General features: G+C 32.4%; 1 protein-coding gene across 1 annotated transcript in view; it reads right to left on the bottom strand.

Annotated features, from left to right (window-relative positions):
• LOC130446557 (uncharacterized) overlaps positions 1-10,449 on the bottom strand; it is a 118,835-nt gene extending 108,386 nt beyond the window's left edge. Inside the window, exon 1 of the mRNA XM_056782891.1 lies at positions 10,021-10,449. The gene's annotated coding sequence lies outside the window, so the exon portion shown is untranslated. The remainder of the gene's footprint in view (positions 1-10,020) is intronic.
• Between the last annotated feature and the right edge of the window lie 14,678 nt (positions 10,450-25,127).

Genomic DNA, 25,127 nt, shown 5'->3' with positions numbered 1-25,127 from the left:
CGATAAATATTCAACATTTGCACTAAAGATTATGCAGATTTCTAAACATGAAAAATTTTTACAATTTAACAAAATAAATTTGGATATGATAGTTGTGAAATCTATTGAATATAAATGAAAATAGTTCTTGGAAACGAAAATTTTTCGCTAAATTTAACTTGAAAAAAAAATTTTTGCCCTGATAACTTTGAGATAGCTCACTTTCAATCTAATCAAATTAAAAAAAAAATAAGAGATAAGAGAAATAAATTCAGAAATGCCCATTTCTGACCAAATTCAATTGAAAAAGCACTTTCAGCACTTAGAAAAGCTAATTATCGATAAATTCAACTGGAAACATCTAATTTTCGATACAATTAAACTTGTAAAGCTAATGTTCAAATCAATAAGACTAAGCAAGCTCAATTTCTTCCAAATAACTTTGAGAAAGGTCATTATTGACCTAATACCCTTGAGAACGCCCTTTTGATACAATAAAATATCAAAAAATTAAGAAACAACAAAAATAAATTCTGAAATTTCACTTTGAAAAACAGTTCCTAACTTATCTAAACACAGAAGAGTAAACAAAAAAACTAATTTTTGATAAATTCAACTTGAAGCATCCAAATTTGTATATAATAAAACTTATAAAAATTAATCTTTAACCCAAGAAGCCAATTTAAACCAAGCTATATTCTATTTTCCACAAAAGCGAACTTGAAAAAATCAATTTTTCATCCGAGAAACGACGATTTTGAACAAATTTGTGACTAAATCGAACAAATGTTAGTGAGATTATCCACCTCCGTTGCAGCAAATATGGTGGTATCATCAGCGTAGCGCACTCAACTTGCTCATTCGACCTTACCAACAATAACTCCAGCCTCCTAATCATCTAGAGAGTTCCTTATTATAGCTTCGCCATAAATGTTCAATGTTGTAGGTGATGAAACACACTATTGCTCACACCTTTTTGTGAATGGGTCTCGTCTCATCATATCTTCTACTTTAGCAGCAGCGGTTCTTTCCAAATAAACACTTGAATAATTTGGAACACCTACTTGGTTAAAGACTTCCTAAAACGAATTTCAGTTGAAAAATTCGAAAGATTTGTTGGGATCTTTAAAGCATAGGCACATTATATTCCTGACATTTTTCTATTATTAGTCTACTGTTGACATTTTTAATTTCAGGTGCATCTACCCTTCAAAAAACCGGCATGTTTCCTTGCAATTTTATTACTCGCCTAGTGTTTAAAGCGATTGTTTATAATTGAATATGTAGAAGCACTTTGCTTGTGTGTGACACCAGCGAGAGTGTGCGATAATTACTATATTGTTGATGTTAAGTAAAGTTTTTATTGTAGAGTGAAATCGTAATCGATGTTGTCCAGTCTTTGGGCCGAATTCATGTCTTTCATATTATGTAACAAATTTTGTATATGATAATAACATTTCTTCTTAATTCTTTAAGCTCCGATCTCATCAATACCTTGTTATGTTTTTATTGGCTTCTTGTACATCTCCATTAAGTATCTCGGGTTCAATCTCTGTATTGATTTGCACTTGTGTGCCGTTTCTTTGGTCGTCACAATTCAGGTATTTGATAACAAGTTTTTGGACAGCGCGTATGCTAACAGGGCTAACACGTACGATTTCGGTATGCAACAAATAATCTTCTGTTATTCATATTTTGTGGCCATAGATCTGCGTAAAACTATGTGACATGATTTTTTCCATTTCACAAAAACATGGCAATGGCCATTATCTTCCACATCGTCTAAACTGAAAAGTATTAAGTTATATATGAGATTTGTGCCGAAGATCCCATAACTTTTGCCAATAGATATTGTTTATCTGAAGCTTCGTATAAAAATGTTGTCATTTGTTCTGACATTAGTATCCTGGACTTTTTTTGATAACTAATGCTTCAAAAAAGCAATACTTTTTGAATTTTTGCCAGCAGTTTCTTTTATAGCTTAACAACTCTTTACCATCGAGAACCGACACCATAACGAGGAAGATTCCATATTTTGGCTTTTTTGATAAAATAAACTATAATATGGAAATGTTAGAATGATATAAATATCAGATGCTGATGATGACAGTTTAAAAAGTATCGTATAGGTACCGAAATGTAAAAAGAAGTTGGTCATACGATTTATTATGATTACTTTGGAAACAAAACATTCTAGATTTGATTATTGTCCTTTTTTTCTTTGTTTTCAGATAAGTATAATCAAAAATATTGTTAATTACATGATTTTTCTGTAATTTCATGAGTTTAATCGCAAGATTTCACGAGTGAAATAACTTGTAACGCACGCACAGAGAAATCTTTATTTCCAGACTCCCAATGAAAAATTCTCAACTTATATTGATTAATTTTGACATCCTCAGGTCGAACAATTTTCAGACAATCCTCGTAAAATTTCCTATCGGTATGTTCATAGGGCGTTAACCCGCTTAATTGAACTTCAGCAATCTATTATTGGAAATTTGAAATATAATTTGGTCAACCAATTATGCAAGTATTTGGTAAATTATTTGGTATGGAATTCAATATAAATAATATCAGTCAACAATATCATATAATAGCGAATCGTATAATTTACGAGGTATTATTAAATAACGAGACTGGTTACGAAAAAAGGTTATAGTATAAGAATTATTCTTCATTCGAATTCTCCCCTTCAATATACTCCCCTCCCCTTGCCACACATCTTTCCATACGTTTTTTCCATTGATCGAAGCAGTGCTGGAAGTCTTCTTTGGTGACGGCCTACCAGAGCTCTGCCGTTTTTCTCTTCCTTTTAAAGCAGGTTTTTTTAGTTTTTCTAACCTTTCAAGGAAATCTGATCCGTTGGCGCAAAAGCTTTTGGTCAGGAGTCAGATTTTTTGGCACCAGCGTCACACAGACTTTTGTCATGTGCAGTTGCTTGTGTAAAATTTTTCTAACTGTTTACAGCCTCAGCAATTATCCGGATGCTCATTCCACGATCTACATGCGCATTTGGTTGATTTTGGTCAATGTTTCCAGAATTGAAACAATCACAGAGCGACCTGGGCGCTGGTCATCTTCAGTGCTCCCTCGGCATTCACTAAAGCGTTTACACCACTCATAAACACGCGCACAAGATATAGAATTGTCTCCATAGGTCTTTTGCAACAATTTATAGCAGTCAGTCGGAGTTTTTTTCCAATTTAACTAGAAATTTGAGATTGATAAGTTCGTTCCGAAACGCTACTGCACAAATACTATAATTGTGATGGAAACGTATTTTGGAACGTGCATAGACAAGATATCTAGATAGCCAACGCACTATTCGTTTTTTACCCCACCCGTCTAGGACGCCCTCTAGGCTCACAGTCTCGTTATTTAATAGCCAGACCTCGTATAACAAAATGATTTCTATGAGAATAATTATTCAACCAGTATAATTCTACACAACATATCAAGAGTGTCATAGATCAAATCATAACCATAAATTCAGATAAACCTTTTCGTATATGCCAATAATAATTATAAGGATTCCAAGATTTTCGGAGGGTCTCGAATTGATATTGTCTTCAACAGCTACACTGATTCATCGTTTCTTCTGTAGAGCAGAAAATGAGATCATTCATAATAAATGTTGATAAGTTGATGTGAACATCTATTTTTCTTCTACGCATACATCCATTTGTTTAATATCTCTTGAGGTTTGATAACATAATTTGTATTTGTATGTCATGTTTCACAGTGTATTTATTCACGACATTTGCTAGTCTCCTTAATTTTGTAACCTTTTTACGCGTGAATAATAAAACAGATTTAGCGTGACGACTCTTTTTATATCTGCTCTAATAAGTTTAATTGGAATCACTAAGAAATATATGATAATATCCTAAATACATCAATATTTCTACTGTTGGAAAATTTTCTGTTACCAACATTAATAATTCGGCTTGAAGGAAAAAAGCGGATATTGATTTTTTAACGATGTATCTATTACTACAATCGAGAATGATAACTTCTCGTTTTTTCACCCACCGGCAACTTTTCCCATGAAAACATAAATTTTAGACGGAAAATGTTATTTTGGCAGTATGGTGTTTATTCACACAAATTCAAATAATATACGAGGCATGTTGAAAACCCAGCTTCCTCAAGACGTGGTATTGGGACTTGATTAAAGTATATAGGTTTGCCATCAGAAACAAAACTTGTAAGTAAAATCAAATCTCAGTTCTTCTACTGTAAAAAGTTGTGAGATCCAAGTCGGATAATTTATTCAGTCCCTATCTTAAGTTAATACGTAATTAGATAATAAAACACAATGTAAACATAGTATATAGTCCAGTCATTATTGTAAGTTCACCTCGGAATTCGAGATACCCAGCTGTAAGTCTGTAAATACTTGTATATTGACACCATAAAAGTTGTGACCACGTGCTCTCCGCCGATCGATCGAACCGATTTTCGTGACCTTTGACCTTGAAATTTAATAGTTGCGTACACCCTACCATATGTACGTTTTGAGATAACTTGAGGGTGTCAATATACAAGTATTTACAGACTTACAGCTGGGTATCTCGAATTCCGAGATTCTTACCTAATTTAAGCTTAAATGACTGGACTAATAGCAAATAGTGCGAGACGAGTTTTTTTACTCTGGTATTTGATAGCATCTCACATCTTTTTATAGTAGATAGTGTCCCCATTTCCCTTCCCAATATCCTCTACTTCTCAAATACCAGCAACGAATTTCCTTAAAGCCCACTCTCTGTCTTATGAGCTTTTCTTATTTTTGTAGGTACTACAGAACCGATATCCATCACCGCATTATCGAGACTTAAGTTCTAACTTTTGTGTATAATTATAATTTATGCTAAACATATTTCAAATTTAGTTTTAACTGGACCAAACTTGTGAGCATGTTCTTTAGTAAACGTAATGTATATTTGCCTGATTATTTTGTATTTTCCAAATCAACTTTTAGTTTGTGTACTATACCGACAGAACCATTAACATTTATTTTATTTTTTTACATATATCATTTGGGATTACAAAGTTATTTATGCAGTTGGTGATGCAGAGTAAATTCAAAAGGAATATTATCCAAAATTTACAATATTATTTCAATTTGAATTTTATTTACACGTGCAATTTGCTTCACATCGGACTTTATCCACTCTACGTTTGAAATCAGATGTAAATTCAAAAAGATTTTTATTTACACCCGTATGACTAAGGGTGATAAAATGGGTTAATATATTGAACATTTTCGATTCACAACAGTCGAACGGTGCCATTAAAACGTCTAAAAGAACCCAGTGTTCACAGTTGATCTGTTAATTCCACTCCTTTTAGAAAGTCCAGACTGTGGGATGGATGTAGCTGCCAGAGATTTTCGTTTTGTATTTTATATGCTACCAGGTGTAATGCTCTGGAGTTGTATCGTCTCTCACACTTCGAGAGAATGTAGATGAAAGTTTGATCTTCTCTACAACAAAATCTGCACGCCACATTATCTGCTAGGTCTAGCGTGTTTGTTAAGGCGATAGTGCCCCGATAAAAGTCCAGTTATTATTCGTAGATTGTTTTTACTTAGGTTGATAAATTCATCAGATCTTCTCTGGTTATAGTTTACCAGAAGAGTCTTTGCCTATCTCAACCCCTGTAGGTTGTCCCAATAATGGTTTTTGCTTGTATCTACTTTCTCCAGTGCTTTTTCCATTGTTCTGTAGTTGATACAACAAAAGGGTTTAGGTGCCATAAAGGGCTTGTCTGTCCCCGATTTAATGAGATTATTATTTGCCTTCACTCCGGTGTATCCCGAAATTTATTGTAGGGTACCTTTATTTTTTTTTGCCTAACTCGATTAATTTTTCCAAGCAAACCCAAACGAGTTTGGTTTTGATGATATTGGAGATTAAAACTCTAATCGCTGCTTGGCTATCGGACAAGATGATAATCTCTTGTTTGCGATAGCTCTTCTCTATATTGAACTGGACACATTTTTCAAATGCATAAATACTTGGTGTGTTGCCCAGGCTTTCAGAGTGTTTGGTTCTCGGCCCGTGCCCTCCTATTCCAGTTCTGTCTGCTGCTTTATAACCGTCCGTATACCATTTAATGTCATTTTTGTTCATTTTTTGTATGTTGTTTTGATCCCACTTACTTCTACAGCTTAGAATTGAGCTTAACTTTTTCATTACATCATACTGAGACATGTCTCAGATCTGGTGATTATTTATCTACGGTTTTGCTTTGATGAGTCTGTCTCTGAACATTCTAACTGATGTTTTATCTGCCACGCTTTCTAGTACTATGTGGATAGATGGGAGATTTAGAATCAGTGGAGCTGTTGGACATGATCCCGGTTGTACTTATGCAAGTCAATCTTTGTACCTTCGAGAGATTGTTCCTCGTGGTATTCAGACTAGTTCTAGTAACCCAAACCCCTGCACACCATCGTGGCGTTTGTGTTTTTAGCGTTTCAGTATTTGTTCCAGAGAATTTCTCTATATAGTGTGAGTCCCAGATATTACCTCTCTGTTTTTTCATTCAATGACTTGCCCGTCTAGCTTGATAAATTTTGAGATTGAGTTTTTCTTCCTAGTGAAGGAAATTAAGTAGGTCTATATATAGTTCAATCCTCTTTGAACTGTGTTACAGAGTGTATTCTCAAAGCATCATTTTGCGTAGATGACTATTCCGTTTGCATATCCTTGACAGGTGTGACAAATGCCCTAGTAATGGTTAATATTATTTATATTGAAAAGTGGATTGAAGTACATTAGTAAAATTACTAAAAATATCTGCTTCTTTTTTATTTAAAAACTTTACTGACTTGACACACATGCTTCGTACTCTCAGTTTTTTACTCTGTATAGAAGTCAGTTATAGTATCAAATATTTCACGCGTCTATCAGTGTCGAGTGATTAAAACATTCACGGCTGATTTAAATAAATTTCCAATATAGAATCTGTTATGTCATCAATTCTAGAGCATTATAGTTATCGCACTTGCATTTGGAAAAATAACCAAATCAATTTCATATAGTGTCGTTGAAGCAAGGTCATATTGAGATTACAATGTTCGTTTATGATAATGGTATATAATAACATGTAAAAGTATGAACCTATAGCGTCTAATTTGTTTAAATACGAGATTATACTAAATTTATTAATGGTTTTGAACATTAAAGAAAAGTAAAGTTCAACCTATTTATGCTATTTATTTTGTTTCACACATTTAGTTCACTGAAATGTTCAATTTAAGGACCGAATATTACATTTTTTAGAGGACGCTATTTTATTTTTGGGACATGTGGGGGAGGATTGAAGCTTAATCTCAAGTTTGTCCGATATCTCGGAAACTATGCGTCTTACAAAACATTCGTGAAGACATAATTTGTTTCAAATTATTTTGCCGACAGATATGTTAATATATCTTTTTCCCCCAAATGTACAATTGAAGAAGTTATAAATAAAAATTTTTATAAAAATTTTGGTTTTAACATCACCTGTTACACATATGAGTTTTATTTCTGATATTAACAGTTTTCCAGGTGCTAAATTTCCAATAATTTTTCGGTTATAAAAGTTGCCCCACATTTTGTTTCTTTTTTATTTCAGAAAATAGTGGAACATAAAAAGACAAGTGAGTGAACGGCGTTATAAAGATTATACCGTAGAACAATTGCCTAGAGCTGTTCTATTGATTAAAAGTAATCAAATGAGATAATCAATATTCCTAGAAGACCACTATTAAATAAAGTTAAAAGAAAACATGAAGGTCCTGTGGGAGCACCTTAGCTAATCGCCCTGAAGATTGAACGGTCCATTGTTGACGTTGTAATAGCCAGCTCCGTATATGGCTGCCCCCAACCATAACAGAATTGCCATTAATGTTGAAGAGTCATTTATACAAAGAAGGTTTCCGCCTAGAGAAGTTTAAAGATAATTTTCCCGGTGTAGACTGGTGCAAGAATTTTATTCATAGACACAAGCATGAATTATCCAATAGACAGTGCCAAAATATTAAAAAAGGAAGAGCTAAGAAAACAGATGAAGAAATGAACAATTACTTTGATAATGTAGAAAGAAACGTGGCAGGAATTTTACCTGGTTCCATCGTTAACTACGACGAGACTAATCTGATAGACGATCCCGGATAGTCAAAATGTATTTTTAGAAAAGGGATTGAATACCCTGAAAACATTAAGAGCTTAACAAAGTCCTCAATATCCGTCATGTTTGTTGCCGCTGCAGATGGATCTTTGTTTTCCCCATAAGTTGTGTATAAGAAGGGGAATTTATTTGATTTCGAATTTATTTGATTTCTGGTGTATCGGGGGACCCCCTGGAACTCGATATAATACGACCAAATCTGGATGGTTTGACCGGTGTGCATTTGAGGAATGGTCTACACAAATGGTTATACCGTGGGCCAAAAAGATTGATGGGCACAAAGTTTTAATCGGAGATAATCTATCGAGTCATTTTAGCATAACAATCATCAGAGAGTGTCAAAGAAAAAATATTAGATTTATCTTTCTACCCTCAAAGTCAACACACTTGTGACCAACTTTGAATGTAAGCTTCTTTAAGCCCTTGAAGGTAGTTCGGCGTCGTATAATAACAACCTACAAAACTAAAAATTCATGAGACATTATAGTAAACAAAAGCACTTCCTCATTTATTGAAAAAGCTTATTGAAGAAATAAAATGAAAAGACGACCAAATCATTCAAAATAAAATATTTGATAGAACGAAAACTGATATTAGCAGGACCTTGTTGGATTTCCTTAATGAAAATAGGGCTCCTTCAAAAGCAAGCACCCCAAACAGAAAGAAGATGATAAGAATTGAACCTGGAAAATCTGTTGCTAGTGAGGATTTCATTATAAGTATTCCCAAAGAGAACTTGATAAAGAACTTGAAGAATATGACTGGACCATGGAAAGTGAATTTGAGGACAATTTAGAATTAGATGAAGTAAATGATTTTCACAAGATTGATGACCGCAATGACGAGCCTCAAGCCCATTGCTCCCGTGATATTGTAGCTAGTAAGACTGAAGATGAATTGAAATAAGTTGAAACTAAAAATTCCGATTCTCTACTTGTAGCTCTTTTAGAGAAAAAACAATGCAAGCATTTTGTTATACAAGTTATTAACAAAAAAAACACTGTTGTAACGTAAAGTTTTTAATACTAAAATCACAAAACAATTTTTGTTTTCCCAATATCGATGACACAGGTCTCATTCTTGAACATGATATTCTGACTATTTTAGAATCTCCAAAACTTGCATCAACATCAAGACAAATTTTTACATTCGGAAATTTTGATTTTTCCAAGTATAACATTATTTATTAATAATTTATAAGAGTTGTTTGTTGACTTGCGAAAAGGTAAACGTTCCTTTATTTTTTTAGAAATATACATTTTTAATCTAATAATGAATTATGTTTATTAAAATATTTTTTTAAGAAACATTTAAGGAGGGCGAGAGAGACTGTTAACTTATATGGCCTATACAATTAAAAACGTGCAAAAATGCCAGTCGGCAAAGTAACCCCAAAGTCGAGGTATGTTTGTCAACTTTTTAAACTTTTAAAAAATTTGATTCTAATTTTTTATGGTATGTAATTAGATAACTATGTAGCCAAAGTATCAAATTTTCATATAGTAAAAGCGGGCTTTATAATTCCTCGCAGAACCATAGATATTAAAAACAAACATTTCGTTCAAAGTAACCCCAAAATTTAATTCTTAAATGCCATAAATCTTAATATAAAAATTATGATATCGACATTCTTAATTCTTTTGATCCCAATTTATATCCTAGTAAAAATTCATTTATACTCTAAATAAATTATATCCGTTCCAAATAACAGTTTAATACTTGGTATTTAAGTTATTATTGCTAATCAACAAAACTGGAAACGCGCACAAAATATTCGTCCCGATTTTTTGTATATCTTTATTGTTTCAAAACTAATATAATTATCTAAATAAAATACATGGTTCAAAATAAAAAACTTACTAGTTCAAATCACACCACTGCAACAACAAGATCGTAAAACCGAAAAAAATATATTAGACGAGACGTTCACAAAAAACAATCACACTTCGTTCCGCTTGTGATGCACAACCGTCTTCGATTTGAACTGAAGTATCGCGAAGCGGGAAGTGTGTTCATTCCACACCCGAAAGATTCTCCGCAAGTTTTCGGTCCGCAAATTATTTTAGCCAACAAAAAATCAATCGCGCATTATAAAGTCGAAAGTAACGGCACTAAAATCAATCAATTTTTTAATCCATAAATTTCTTACTTAAAAAATGCGGCTTATTCGGGACGATGACAGTATTGTATTATATTTAAACTTGTTGAATTGATGGGAGCGTTTACCAGACTGCAAGTCTTGCAGTATTGTAGGAGAGATCGCTGTGTTCCTGTTATAAATGTCGCAATGTGTTACATTAGTGAGTGTCTCTCGATACCAGTGGGCTTTTTCCTCGCGGACAATACAATAATAACATTTTAGGCCAGTCAACATCGCTTCACTTCAAGCTATATACGGAAATAATTGAAATAAAAAATTCTTTGCAATGATAGAAAAAAGAGTTAATTTCTAAAATCGGGGACATCAATAAATGAATTCTGTTACCTCCAAAACGCCAAATTAGCGTCTTTAATTATGATTGGAACAAGATAGATACTGAAGTATCTCCCACCAGCCGCCGGTAGCGGTTGCATACAGATAATAATTCTGAAATTCGTGCACCTGTACTTGACGAACTTTGAATATTTTCATTGGCTAATAAAGTAACTATTTCAATCCAATGAGTATGGGATAACTTCCATGAATTGACACATAAAAAACAGCCTGCAAGGTGGGTCTCGCAATTGTTTAATGTTGATCAAAAGAATACTTACATTTAAAATTCAAACGGAGTTAGGATTATACCTCAGAAAACTGATTTTACTGGATTGTTGACAAGTTTTGATGCCGTGTTTGTTGAAGGAAAGTACTTTGTTCCATCACGACAATGCGCCACTTCATCCACTATTGTTGCAAAATTGCACCACCGGAGCGCAACGTGCATTCTGCGTTAAACATTATCACAAAAATGGCGATTCGTGCATTATTGTTCGGCGTTTTTTTCGACGTGAGTTTGGATTACATGACATAAATCAGTGTCCGAGGGAAAGTGTGTGATTCGATCGTGGGTCAGAAAGTTCGAAGCTAATGGTTCGACTCTCCATCAGAAGTCTACGGGACGTCCAGGATCAATAAGAACAGAAGACACAATTCAACAAGTTCAACATAATCCTGGTCCATCGACTCGCCAGCGATCAACCGAACTTGTGGTATCCAGAACATCTTGGCGTCGCATTTTGTCGAAAGATACTGAATACATCAGTATAAAATTCAACTTGTGCAGAAATTACAGCCAAATGATTTAATTTTAAGTCGAGCTTTTGTTGGAATAATGTTGGAACGCTTTCAGAATTCCAATAATACTCTGTTCTCCGGCGAAGCCCATTTTCACTTAAATGGACATGTCAATAGACAGAATTGCCGTTACTGTGCTGCAAAAAACCCACGTGCAAAACAACAAAAGCCTCTGCATTCGGCGACAGTAACTGTTTCGGCGGCCATATCAGCACACAGTAAATTCTGAACGATAAATAACCATGTTAAAGGATAACTGTAATAATTTGAAGCCTATAATCGTACGACATGGTTTCAACAAGATGGCGCGACATTTCATACTTCTAATGCCTCTTTGGTCGTAAACCAGATGTTTGCAAGGAAACTGATATCTCTCCGAGGTGACATTGCATGGACGCCTAGAAGTCCTGACCTACACCACCGGATTTTTTATGTAGAAATACCTGAAAAGTAGAGTCTACTCAATAACCCAGCCACGCTTAATCAGATGAGGACTAACATCCCAGAAGAAATATTTCCTGGCAATGTGCCAGCAAATTTTTACCAATTTGAGATCTAAATACATTATATTAACAATATATTAACACAACGCTATGGATTTTACTCTTAATTTGTAGAATTATGATTTTCACTCAAAAGGTTTAGGTCTTTTTTATTGTTCCATTATTAGTGCAGTTAGTGAATCTTTTCACCTGGAAATTTTTTGAAACAGAACCGATTTATTTGAAATTTTGCTCATGGTTAGAAAAAAGGTCAATAATCATTAGTGATATAGCGCCGATTACCACCTTTTCTCGGGGATGATTTTTTTTAAATAACTCTAGAAGTCGATAGACAATCAAATGCTGAATAAAATATATTTAATAAATTTTTTTGAAAAATCAATAGTTTTTTAGGTATTCACTTTGAGTAAAAATAACACGTTTTAAAAGTATTTTTCGCGAATAACTCATTATTAAGATAAGGGCTATAAACAAAATTACAGCTCATGAAAAAACAAAAAGAATAATAAAAGAAGTTTTACGTCCAATATATGATTAGTAAAAGGAGACTTATTTTAGGAAAAATACTCGAATCGATGGAAAGGTTAATTTCAAGTGCAATAAAGCTTATAAACTTTTTTGTAGTACTCTAAGTATTAGTACTTTAAAATAAGCACTTATAAAAGTATATTGAATAAAAATTGAAGAAATGATACTGAAAAATAAATTGGTCGCTCATATTTTTTGAAGAAAAATTGTTAGTGTTATTCATCCTGAAGTTAAATCCTTTTAGAATACGTATTTTTTGAAAAATGTACGGTACAAACTGAAAACGTATACACAATTAAAAAAATCGCCATAATTGCATAATAACTCTGAAACTATGGAAGATATATAAAGAATTATAGAAAACAAAAATGTAGCTTTTTTTTTAACAAATATTTTGTTTTTTTTTATATCTGTAACTTGGAAAATAAAGGAGATATTGCCTTTAACAGTATCCACTTTAGTTGAAAAATGACCTGTTTCAAGCCCCCCTACGATTTCCCTTTATAAAATAAAGCTTATAGATGAGCTTATAGCTCTTGAAATTTCCTTTTTCATAGAATACTATATCTTTATAATAAAAGTAATTTTTAATACCTTTTTAGTTCAAGGGTGGCTTTTAAGACTTAAAACTGAAGTCATTCATTTTGTAAACAAAGTAGAAATTTCAAATAACAAGCACCGTTGAAACATTCCAATTTTTTAGAAACCTTTTTTTTATTTTTCTCAATACAGTAGTGGTTTTTAGGGGTTTAAAGGAAAAAATTCTTTCATTACGATGAAAATCGCTTTTATTTTAATTAATTCCACAATTTAATTATATGAAATCTTGAGAAAAAAGTGAAAACTTATTCTAAATTTTCATGCAAATCCATGAAGTTTGAAAAAATTCGGAGGTTACACCTGATTTTCAGCTTCACTGACTGTACTATATGTAGATGAATTCAATTGATACTATAAATCAAAAATTCAATCCTTATCATAACAAACTCCAATTCACAATCGATATCGAACAAAATAATAAATCAATTTTCTTCAGTGATTGATTCAAAGAGCTATCCAACTCTCATATCCTCAATTTAGATGCTTAGCTATTCAAAAAGTAAAAACTGCATTAAAAGAAAAGGATTATCCTGAAAAAATGATAAATAACAGATATTAAAGGAAATGATGAACAAATAGTATAATCAATTTGAGGAACATAGCAGAAACTAAACATCAAATAGTAAAAGATTTTTGTTCATCATATGTACAACACATTATCGAATTATTTCAATTAATATAATATTATTAAGAATCGTGAAGAAAATAGACATAATTCAATATTTCATTAGAGTCAAATCAAAAACACCAAAAATTAGAAGCAGAAATATATTAAAAGGTCATAAATACGAAAACAAAGTGAAATTGCATTAACAAACCATGAAATATTAAAAAAAACATACATTCAATTATAAAAATTCAAAAATTTGGAAATGAAATAATAGAGAGACAAGGAGAGAGTGAGAGAGAGAGAAATGCTTTATTGTTAAAGAATTTTAACAATCTGTAGACAAAAGCTTGTAAAAACTAGAAAACAAACATAGAAAGATACAAATAAAATTAAACTTCAATATACAGAAGAAAACCACAATTATAGGTAATAGTAATAGGTAATAATTAGTATACAAGTCCATTAGGTCGTTTACAGAGTAGGCACTTTCCAGTAAATATCCTCTCAAATTATTGCGGTATGCGGGGAAACATTATATCGTATATATATATATAATATAATATATATGAACATATATTATATAGATTTCAATTGACAAGTGATTGTGCATTATTTTTGAATTGTGAAGTATTGAGCCCTCAACGAATTCTGAACGTGGAGTAGGTAGGCAAAGGTCGTGCTCCGCGTTCCGAAGTTGATAGCCGTGCAACGATCTTAATGAAATTGGAGAAGCACGCTCAAGAGATGAATAACGAAGAAAGAGTCAGAATTCTTGATGTTTTAAAGAAATCCCTGTAGTGAGTCCTGCTGTTTATTTCGAGTGAATATCTAACAGCTCTTATTTGTAGTTTGAAGATTCGTTCAAATTGAGTCGTACCTCACGTACCACAGAAGGGGAGGGCATATTGGAGATGCGACTCAATAAGGATATAATAAACTGTTAAGGAGGTGGATAAGTTCAGTTCTTTGGAAACTGATATCAGTGCAAAGCAGGAGGAACTGCATTTTTTAATAAAGCGGCAATATGTAACTCCTATTTCAAGGAATAATTGTCCACAACAAGCCCTAAGAATTTTACAAATTCAATGACGTCAATGGTGGTGTTATTGAATAAAAAAAGGCGGCAATGTATTTTACATGATAAAACTTTAGTTAGACTCAGAAGATTAGAATCGCACCATGATTAAAGGGTGATTAGGTCACTAGATATAGTCCTATGAAGTGCCGTGAGATCATGGTTGCTCCAAGAGAAACTAGTATCGTCTTCAAATAGACATTTTTTACCACTGATGTGTAGATAAACGATGTCGCTTATAAATAGGTGAAACAAAATAGGGCATACTACTGATTCTTGGGGCATTCCACATACTATTGGCTTACAAGAAGACATCGTTGTATCAACCCTTACAAGCTCACTTCTGTTGGTAAGGTATGACTTGAGCCATGCGATTATGCCATTATGATTAACACAATCAAAAGCCTTGGAAAAATCACAATAAGTGGAGTGATGGCTGTTTAGGCTAGAGTAAACATTAGCGAGGGAGAATATAGCACCATTTGTGCATTAATTATTTAAAAACCCAAATAGATGGGTAGTATATTTTAGAAATGATAAAAGCTTCTTTTTGACCAATATTTCTATGATGTTTGATAACTTGGGAAGGGAACGTTAATAAAAGTGGTAAGGTGATTTAAAAGGCAATAGGGCAGATTCGAAAACATTTTAAATGTAAGTCCATCAGTTCTAGATGAGTATTTATTTTTGATGTCATTAATTGTACTATGAAGCTCTGCTAAAACTACTGACATAAAAAAGAAACTGTGTAAGTTAGCAAGTTAGCATTAGCATTAGTGGATTATACTCGATTAAGAAGCCTTATTTCTCAGATCATTCACAATGGACCATGTTTCTTTAGAAACAGTACGAGAATTGGCGAGTTTCCTATTATAATAAATATATGGCAGTTTTTATTGTCTGATAAATTTTTCTGTATAGTTTCACGTAATTTTTGAAGAAGACTCTATCGGAAAATACAATGAAAAAAATTCATATACAAGAAACGGAAAAGCTATCAATGATAAGAAACTAAAAGAATTTGAGTTAAGCTTTTAATTCTGTTTTGCAAATTTGAATGAAACTACGAATATGTATATCAATTAAAAGCTGTCACATAATTTTCGAATATGCCAACTAAGAAAAATTTATTTTTTCCCGCTTGAAGCATATTTTTATCACGATATTCATATTGTATGTGGTTTAAAGATTGATATAATTATGCCTGTTGTCAATGTTAAGTCATATTTTGATACAGATCAAAATATTACATTTAAATTTTTCACCCTCTTCAAAATCTAATTTTTAATCAGGAAAGACCAGAAATCGGTACAATTTAACATCAAAAAAAAAATTTAAAGTCATAAGAAATGAGAGACAGAAGAAATTTTTTTTGTAGAACAGTCGTTGAAAATTCTTGAAAGGGAATAATATACAATAAAAAGACAATTTTCAGAAATGGTTCACACACCAGAAACGGGAAAGCTATCAATGATAAAAAAGATTGAAAATTTTAATTAATATTTTAATTCTGTTTTGTAAATTCGAATGTAACGAATACATTAATTAATAGCTGCTACATATTTTGGTAAATACCAACTTAAAAATAATTATTTTTTCCTATTTGAAGCATATTTTTATAATGATATTCATATTGTATGTGATTTAATGATTAATATAATTATGCAAGTTGACAATTCATATTGTGTTACAGATAAAAATAAGTCGAAATGACAATTTTTCACTCTTTAATATCTAATTTTCAATCAGAAAAGACCAAAAATCAGGACAATTTAACATCAAAAAAATATGTAAAAGCATAAGAAATAATATGCTGAAGATAATTCTAAGGGAAGACAGTCAACTAGCTTAACTCTGCTCTCGCTTTGATGGTGGAATAACCCAGATTGAATTGTACTGTCCTGTTTCCTAGGTTCACTTTCATCTATTTGTTTATTACAGCAAATTACTTATTGTTATTGAACGATCTAGTAGAGGAATTGTTGAATACTCTTTGTGAGTAGACTTTCATCATTAATCCTTACAATACACATCTAGAAGAATTTATGTTGTCTTGATTAGAAAAGATGGTAAGAGAATTTTTATATTTAAATTTAGAAAGTATACAACCTTGACGGTTTACCTTATTCATTATATTAACAATATATGACAACTGCGATGTTTAAATATGTTTATGGCCTTTGTTGTATGTTTCATCTGAATTTGATGGTCATACAATACCAAATACAGAGTTTCCACATACGGCATTAAACTTGTTCCCATCGGGATGCTGATTTTCGAAAAAAAAAAATTCCAATGAAAGATCGATACTCAATTTATTGCATGTACTCTTATATCCTTACAACTTATTCATGTTAGTGGTATATTCGATATTTTTCAAAGTTTGAAAAGTTCGAGCATATGGATATTCAGGTTGAAATATTATTAAATAGTCCCTGTAGCTGTTGACCTAAATAGTTTCGAGATCGCTGCTTCAGATTAGTTTTTGAGTGAAAATAAATATTTTAACACTTTTTTTCTAATATGTCTGAGACGTCTACCGTTCTAAAGGTGAGACAATATTCTGCAAAATGTAAACATTCAGGTATCTGTTTTGATGTTTGTCACCTAATTTCTTTTTTCAAGGTAAAATATTAAATAATAGTCATAGGTACACCGTCACATATTTATCTTCATATCAATCTCTATTTTTAGAATGAAAAAGTTTGTCAACTAATATATTATCTTTATTTTTATACATATTTAAAATATGAATGAGACTACATTTATTAATATATTAGAAAACTTTTATTGCGAGCCCGAAAATATACAAGATGGGTGTTTTATTTTTTCATATAACCTTTATTTGAAACATTTTCATTAACGTCCAATAAATTACATAATAACTGGAAGAAACTCCGGAAATATAAGTTATACAATTGATGAAAAAGGTGGGCATTGTTATAGATTCACTAATAGAACTATATCAATCATTGTTTAATAGTTATTTATGTGCAAAAAGTAAGTGTTTATTGCACGAGTTGCATACAATGTTTTGTTAATTATATAGTTTAGGTTACACCCCTCCGATTTCGTTAAAATTTTAGTATGTTGTAAAGAAAATTGCGCTGAACAAGAATATATATATATATATATATATATATATATATATATATATATATATATATATATATATATATATTCTCCGACACTGCCACACGACCAGCGGATTCCAAAGTGCAATAAACAATATTCACATAGTCAGCGGATTCCAAAATACGTATCAAATAAATATAAGTTCATTGCATTAAATTAGAGTTCATTCATTGTTTTGTTACTGTTCATTGTTAAAATATTGATTTGTCTGTAAAGTTATTTTCCGTAGAAATTATAAGTCGCTTATTGTAAATAAAAGTACTTTTTAAAAAAAGTTAAAAGAACATTTCTGGCACTGCGAATAGGATCAAATTCGTACAGAAACACAAGTTTTCCTGGTCAACTTTAGTTGTTAAACGAGACGATCCATCGAACCAAGGCGAGAAAAACGTAGTATGCAGAAGACATCACCAGTGATCATCCTCTTGTAAGTACAACGTTCCTTTTCACCTTATTTATCAGCACTTTTAGCGACATTTCTGAAAGTAACTTACATTTATCATTGTCAAATCTCTCTATAAACCCTTTGGACAGTTCTACTTCAGCTAATAGTTCTCGATTTTCTAAAAATCAAATTTTAAAAGTTCGAAACACTGATAGCTTGAATATGTCTCTTCAAAACAATGATATCTCCAGCCTCTGTGCCACTCTACCTGAATTTAGTTCGAAAGATAATCTTTCAACATTTATAAAATCGGTAGATAACTTAATTACGTTCCTTTGGTCACAGAATCTCACTCAACCTCAAGAATTCATATTAAATGCCAATATTATTTCTCGTATAAAAGGTGAACCTAGAGATTTTTTAAACTACTCAAATTTAACACTTTGGACTGATGCACGTCCAGCATTACTATCTAAATACGGAGATCGACGCTCCGAAGATATTTTACTAACTCAATTATCTACAACAGTTCAGTACGATAATGAGACGTATGACCAATATCACCAAAGAATCTCTAATAATTTAAATGATTTGCTTCAACACATAGCTCTTAGTGATAATATAGAAACTGTAAATTTCAAAACCCCATACTTTAAAAATATTGCTCTCAAAACGTTTTGCACTGGCATTAACGAGCCATATTGTGAATATTTATCACATTTTCAAATAAATTCTCTCGATGAAGCCCTGCAAAAATGTATCTCCTACGATAATCATAAAAATCAACAATTATATATGAACTTTTTGAGGAGTCAACAAAATAGAAGACTACCCTCTATCCAAAAATCAAAACAAAATCCTATTCATTCAAACCACAATAGATTTAATCAAACTTTCACGCGAAACCCCAAGTCCCCCACGAAATAACTCTTTTTCAAATATCCCTATTTCTCCTATAAATAGAATCCAAAATAACCACCCCCTTAGAAATAACCAAAGTTTCACTAGATCTCAGCCTAATAATACTTTTGATAAATAATCATACATTTAATAATCCATCTACCAACAATTCTTTTGGAAATAATCCAAACCCCCTTGCTCCACAACACCAAAGAAATTCTCTAACTCCTTGAAATGTCCCATAACCAATGAGTGGTGTACAAACTATTTCTAGTAGAAATCAACCAATGAGTACTTCCACGAGAAAAACTTTTAATTTTAATGTTGATTCCCATCAAAATGAATACTTCAGCCCTAACGATACTTTAGACTTTGACGATATAAATGACAATTTTGAAAACGAAAATTCTCATCCAGACGTCTAGGTCGAAAATTTTTACGAAGCCACTCACGAAGCACCAATTCAATAAATCTTAATAATATCCGTAACAACCCCCAACTACCATACTTCATTATGCCAAAATCAAAACTAAAAGTCTTAATTGATACAGGAGGCTCAGATACAATTATATCTCCTAAAGCTTCTACCTTTTTCAACTCAGATCACATTTATAATAAGCCCTTCACGTTGACTTCCATGAAAATAACACGGAAGTATAACTCCAATATTAAAACACCCTTGCTCGAAGAACTTAACATTTTAGAACCCATCGACGCTAGAATTGCCGATTGGAGTAAAGACTTCGACATACTATTAGGAAATTACGACCTAGAACGCTTGCATTACTTACATTAAAACGTCTTAATATTACTATTCCTTTTGACACCTTGCATAATAAAATCCCTGTAGACATCTTCAATGGCGACATTCTCCTACCCGAAACTATAATAAATAACATTAAAATTCCTGAATCTATCCATACTGTTGCCAACGGTTACATTAACGATATCTATTTACCAACTTCTTTGCCATTAGAACCTATACATGTCGAGCATTTAGATAAATACGAAATATGTAACGGCCCAAGTAAATTCGATCCTTCATTAATTCGTACTCAGCATTTGAACCAAGAAGAAAAGGAAAAAATTTTGAAGCTTTGTAACAAATATAAGGATATTTTCTATGACGATAATTCCTATTTAAGTTTTACTTCGGTCGTTAAGCACGAAATAAGAACAAAAGACGAAAACCCAATTTACGTCAAAGGCTTCCGACATCCGAAAGCAATGCAAGAAGAAATTTCTAGACAGATTAATCAATTACTCGATAAGAAAATTATTAGACCATCAATGTCTCCTTACTCCGCCCTTGTTTGGGTTGTACCAAAAAAAACCGATGCTTCCGGCAACAAAAAATTCCATATGGTTATTGACTACCGCAAACTAAACGAAAACACCGTTAAGATAAGTTTAATCTTCCCAATATAGAAGAAATTTTAGATAATCTAGGAAAAGCTACATATTTTACTACCCTTGATCTAGCCCAAGGCTTCCATCAAATTGAAGTCCACCCAAATTCAATCGAGAAAACAGCTTTTTCCGTACCACATGGTCACTACGATTTTTTACGAATGCCATTCGGTCTTAAAAACGGACCTTCCACTCTAGAAAAATTGATGGATAACATTATCCGACCTTTTCTCCACAAATGTTGTTTCGTCTATATGGACGACGTCATAATTTTCTCTAAGTCCCTGCAAGAATACTTGATTCACATTGCTGCAATCTTTGAAACATTCCGAAAGGCAAATTTGAAAATTCATTTAGACAAATCTGAATTTCTGACGAAAGAAGTCGTTTTCCTTGATCACATTGTGACTCCTGAAGGCATTAAGCCCAATCCTAGTAAAATAGAGGCCATTAAAAATTTCCCTATTCCAAAGACTGTGAAAGAAGTGAGATCATTCTTAGGACTCATTGGATATTACAGAAGATTCATCCCAAATTTTGCAAGAATAACATAGACCCAACGAATGTCAATTACAAAGAATGTTTTGAGAAGTGCAAACAACTCTTATGCAATGCCCCAGTTCTGCAGTACCCAGATTTTTCAAAACCTTTTGTTTTGACAACCGACGCCTCCAATATTGCCATTGGCTCTGTATTATCACAAAACAACCATCCCATTTCGTATTACTCCCGAACTTTGAACTCCGCCGAGCAAAATTATTCAACTATCGAAAGAGAACTTCTGGCAATCTTAGATTCCTGTAAACATTTCCGCCCGTATTTGTATGGTCAAAAATTAGGTTAGCCCGATGGAGACTGAAACTGGAAGATTACAATTTCGATGTAAAGTACCGCAAAGGCAAAGAAAACCAGGTAGCCGACTGTTTTTCCAGAGTACAGGTCAACGCACTTTCAAATTCTTCTATTTGTGCCGAACCCCCTGATCCCCACGATTTTGATCTAGACGAATTCCTTGAAGAATTCGATAAAAATCAATCTCTCAGCGAGAATACCAAACACACCGCAACCGAAAACCCGATTTCCGGAATTCCTATATCTGAAGATCCAATCAATTCAGCAACAAATCAAATTATTATTGTCCCTAAATCTAGAGAATATGACATTATTTATAAAAAACCTTCCAAAAAACATAGATATACCGTAAACCTCACTGACAATTGGATAATAGAAATACCTGATGCTCTCAAAAAAATACTTAGACCAAATGAAAAATTCGCGATACATGTACCCCATGAATTTCGACCCTTTATCTGTGACTACTTTCAGAAAACTTTTGACTCGACCGTTGAGGCTATTTTTTGTAATAAGTTCCTACAAGACATAGAAGAAGAACAAAGACAAATAGACTGTGTAAAACAATATCATACCGAAAATCACAACGGCATACTCGAAACTTACAAACATTTGAAAAATCAATTTTATTGGCCAGCCATGCAAACTACTATTTCTAATTTAATAAATCAATGCGAGATTTGCTTAAAAAACAAATATGGACGACACCCTTATAAATTACCTCAGTTAGGTCCATTATTAGGACAAAAACCTTTCGACATAATTCACATTGACTTGTTCCATTGTAACAAAAATTATTATCTAACGATTGTAGATTCATTTAGCAAATATGCTCAAAGCTATAAAATCTCTGATAAAACTTCCGTATCAATCCTTAGCAAGCTAAGACATTATTTTTCTCACCACAATTACCCGAAAAAAATTGTTTGCGATAATGGCACTGAATTTAACTCTGCTGTAATTAAGGAATTCATGGAACTCCACAAAATTGAAATACATTTCACAACAGTCAATAACTCATCTTCTAATTCCCCTGTTGAACGATTCCATTCCACCCTTATAGATAAACTTAGAACACTACGAGACCAAAATCCAGATGATCCCTTAGATGATACTTTCACACATGCAATTCTAATTTATAATCAATCAATCCACAGTTCCACTAACTTCTCACCTTTTTCAATTATTTATGGCCCCTATGCCGAAGAAATACATTTCGATTTTGATCTTCCGCTATACGAAACATACAACCAAAGACATAAAGACGAACTCCAACCGTTTATAATAGACTTATATAATAAACAAAAAGAAAAACGACAGAAAATTCCAGACAAACAACCTATCCTATCCCTGGGACATCCGCTCAAGATACAAGAAATCCCCAATAACGGCTATTATGCAGATGCAAATCAAACGAGGTAAATCATTATCATAGACATATTTTACAAGTTAATTTAGAAAAATTAACTGATACTTTAGAAACGAACCCTAATGACCTTTTCGATTCACCTTTAGAAAATGGACCTTTAGCCCCTTTGGAATTTCAATATAATCACCTTTTAAACGAAGCAAAAGATAATCTTCATAAAATTACCCTTTAAACATAAAAGAGGTTTGTTCAACTTCCTCGGAACAACTATTAAATATATATCTGGAAACTCTGATGATTATGACTTGGAATTATTGAAATCACGAATTACTGCTGTAGAGGTTAAAGAAAATGAAATCATTAACAATCTTAATAAAGAGATATCTTTTGGACACTATATTGATACGAGATTTAATAATCTTCTAAATTTGATAAATAATAATAGTAAAATAATGGTGGCTGCAGTAAACAAGTTATCATCCGATTTCAATGGATACGTTGCACTTCATAATGAAATTCTAAACCTTCAAACTATAAACGAATTCCTTTTGAAACTGATTCGAACTATAACTTTATCCCAACAAGACCTTTCGAATATTGAGCTCTTTACTTTAGATGAACTGGAAACTTTAAAACGAGAATTATTAGAAACATATTCTCGGAATGCCCTTTTATTCAGTGACGAACATCCCTATCAATTAATTGAAGCTTCTAAATCATTAGTTTGCGTTACCACCAAGACCATGCTCATAATACTGAAAATACCCATCCTTTATCCTCATTCTTACCCTACATCTAGAATCTACCCAATTCCCAATAATGATCACATTATGATCCTGCCACCCGCGCATTACTACGCAAATAATAAATGGTACGAAATCTGCACCAGCTTAGCTGAACACATCATCTGTACGAAACCTATAAGATCGCAATGCAAAATCCCGAATATAGAGAATTGCACCAAGTCAATCACAACAGAGAACTTTTCACAAGAAACCAGCAAAGTAATTCTATTAGGAATAGTTCATCCAACCATAATTCAAAACCAAGAAATTAGGAGAAGTAGCATCTTAATGACAATCGAGCCAATTACTATATAAGAAATACGATACAATAAGAAAATTGTGCAAGAAATTACAGTGCCGCAAGTAGTCCCAATCAAGCTGCATCCGAAGCACGAAATTATGCTAGAAAAACTCCAAATTCCAGAGACGCCCGTACAAGTTCAACCCATTGAACCAATCCCACTCCTGCCGCAATTTTCCGCAGGACTCAGTATTGTTTCTTTAATTACAATTTTGATTATTTTAGCCATTTTAATAACAGTCTCTGTAAAGAAACGAAGAATTTCCAGATTCTTATATGGTCCCAAACTACAACCCACTTAAATCCAGATTCTCCAAGATTTGTTCTCAGAGACTTCGAGGACGAAGTCAACACCAAAGGAGGGAGGAGAAATGTGAAAGGTCTCCGACACTGCCACACGACCAGCGGATTCCAAAGTGCAATAAACAATATTCACATAGTCAGCGGATTCCAAAATACGTATCAAATAAATATAAGTTCATTGTATTAAATTAGAGTTCATTCATTGTTTTGTTACTGTTCATTGTTAAAATATTGATTTGTCTGTAAAGTTATTTTCTGTAGAAATTATAAGTCGTTTATTGTAAATAAAAGTACTTTTTAAAAAAAGTTAAAAGTGTCTCAAAGAACATTTCTGGCACTGCGAACAGGATCAAATTCGTACAGAAACACAAGTTTTCCTGGTCAACTTTAGTTGTTAAACGAGACGATCCATCGAACCAAGGCGAGAAAAACGTAGTATGCAGAAGACATCACCAGTGATCATCCTCTTGTAAGTACAACGTTATTGTAAATAAAAGTACTTTTTAAAAAAAGTTAAAAGTGTCTCAAAGAACATTTCTATATATATATATATATATATATATATATATATATATATATATATATATATATATATATATTTATATATATATATATCGCCTCCTGGCGCAATAATTTTTTTACCCTATTTTAGTCTCCAAATGGAGTGTAATTTCAAGGAAAAATAATCAGAAAATTTATTTGAAATAAAAAGTACTAAAAAATCATGTTTTCTTTGTGCGGTCCATAGCATACAAAAAATTTGAATTTGTTTGCACTTTTCATTCGATATAAATATTTTCATTTGTTTTCTTTGAAATTACCTATTTGCAGTATGAAGCTTGGAAAATATTTTTTTTTCTCGTTTTTTTATCTTTTGAACCTATGCTTTGATATTAAAGCATAAAAAAAGTGTACGATTTGGATCTGGAGAATTGAA

This window comes from Diorhabda sublineata, chromosome 7 (genome assembly GCF_026230105.1).
Source record: "Diorhabda sublineata isolate icDioSubl1.1 chromosome 7, icDioSubl1.1, whole genome shotgun sequence".
NCBI lineage: Eukaryota > Metazoa > Arthropoda > Insecta > Coleoptera > Chrysomelidae > Diorhabda > Diorhabda sublineata.
The sequence above is the reverse complement of the archived record's forward strand: the minus strand, read 5'-3'. Positions and strand labels throughout refer to the sequence as shown.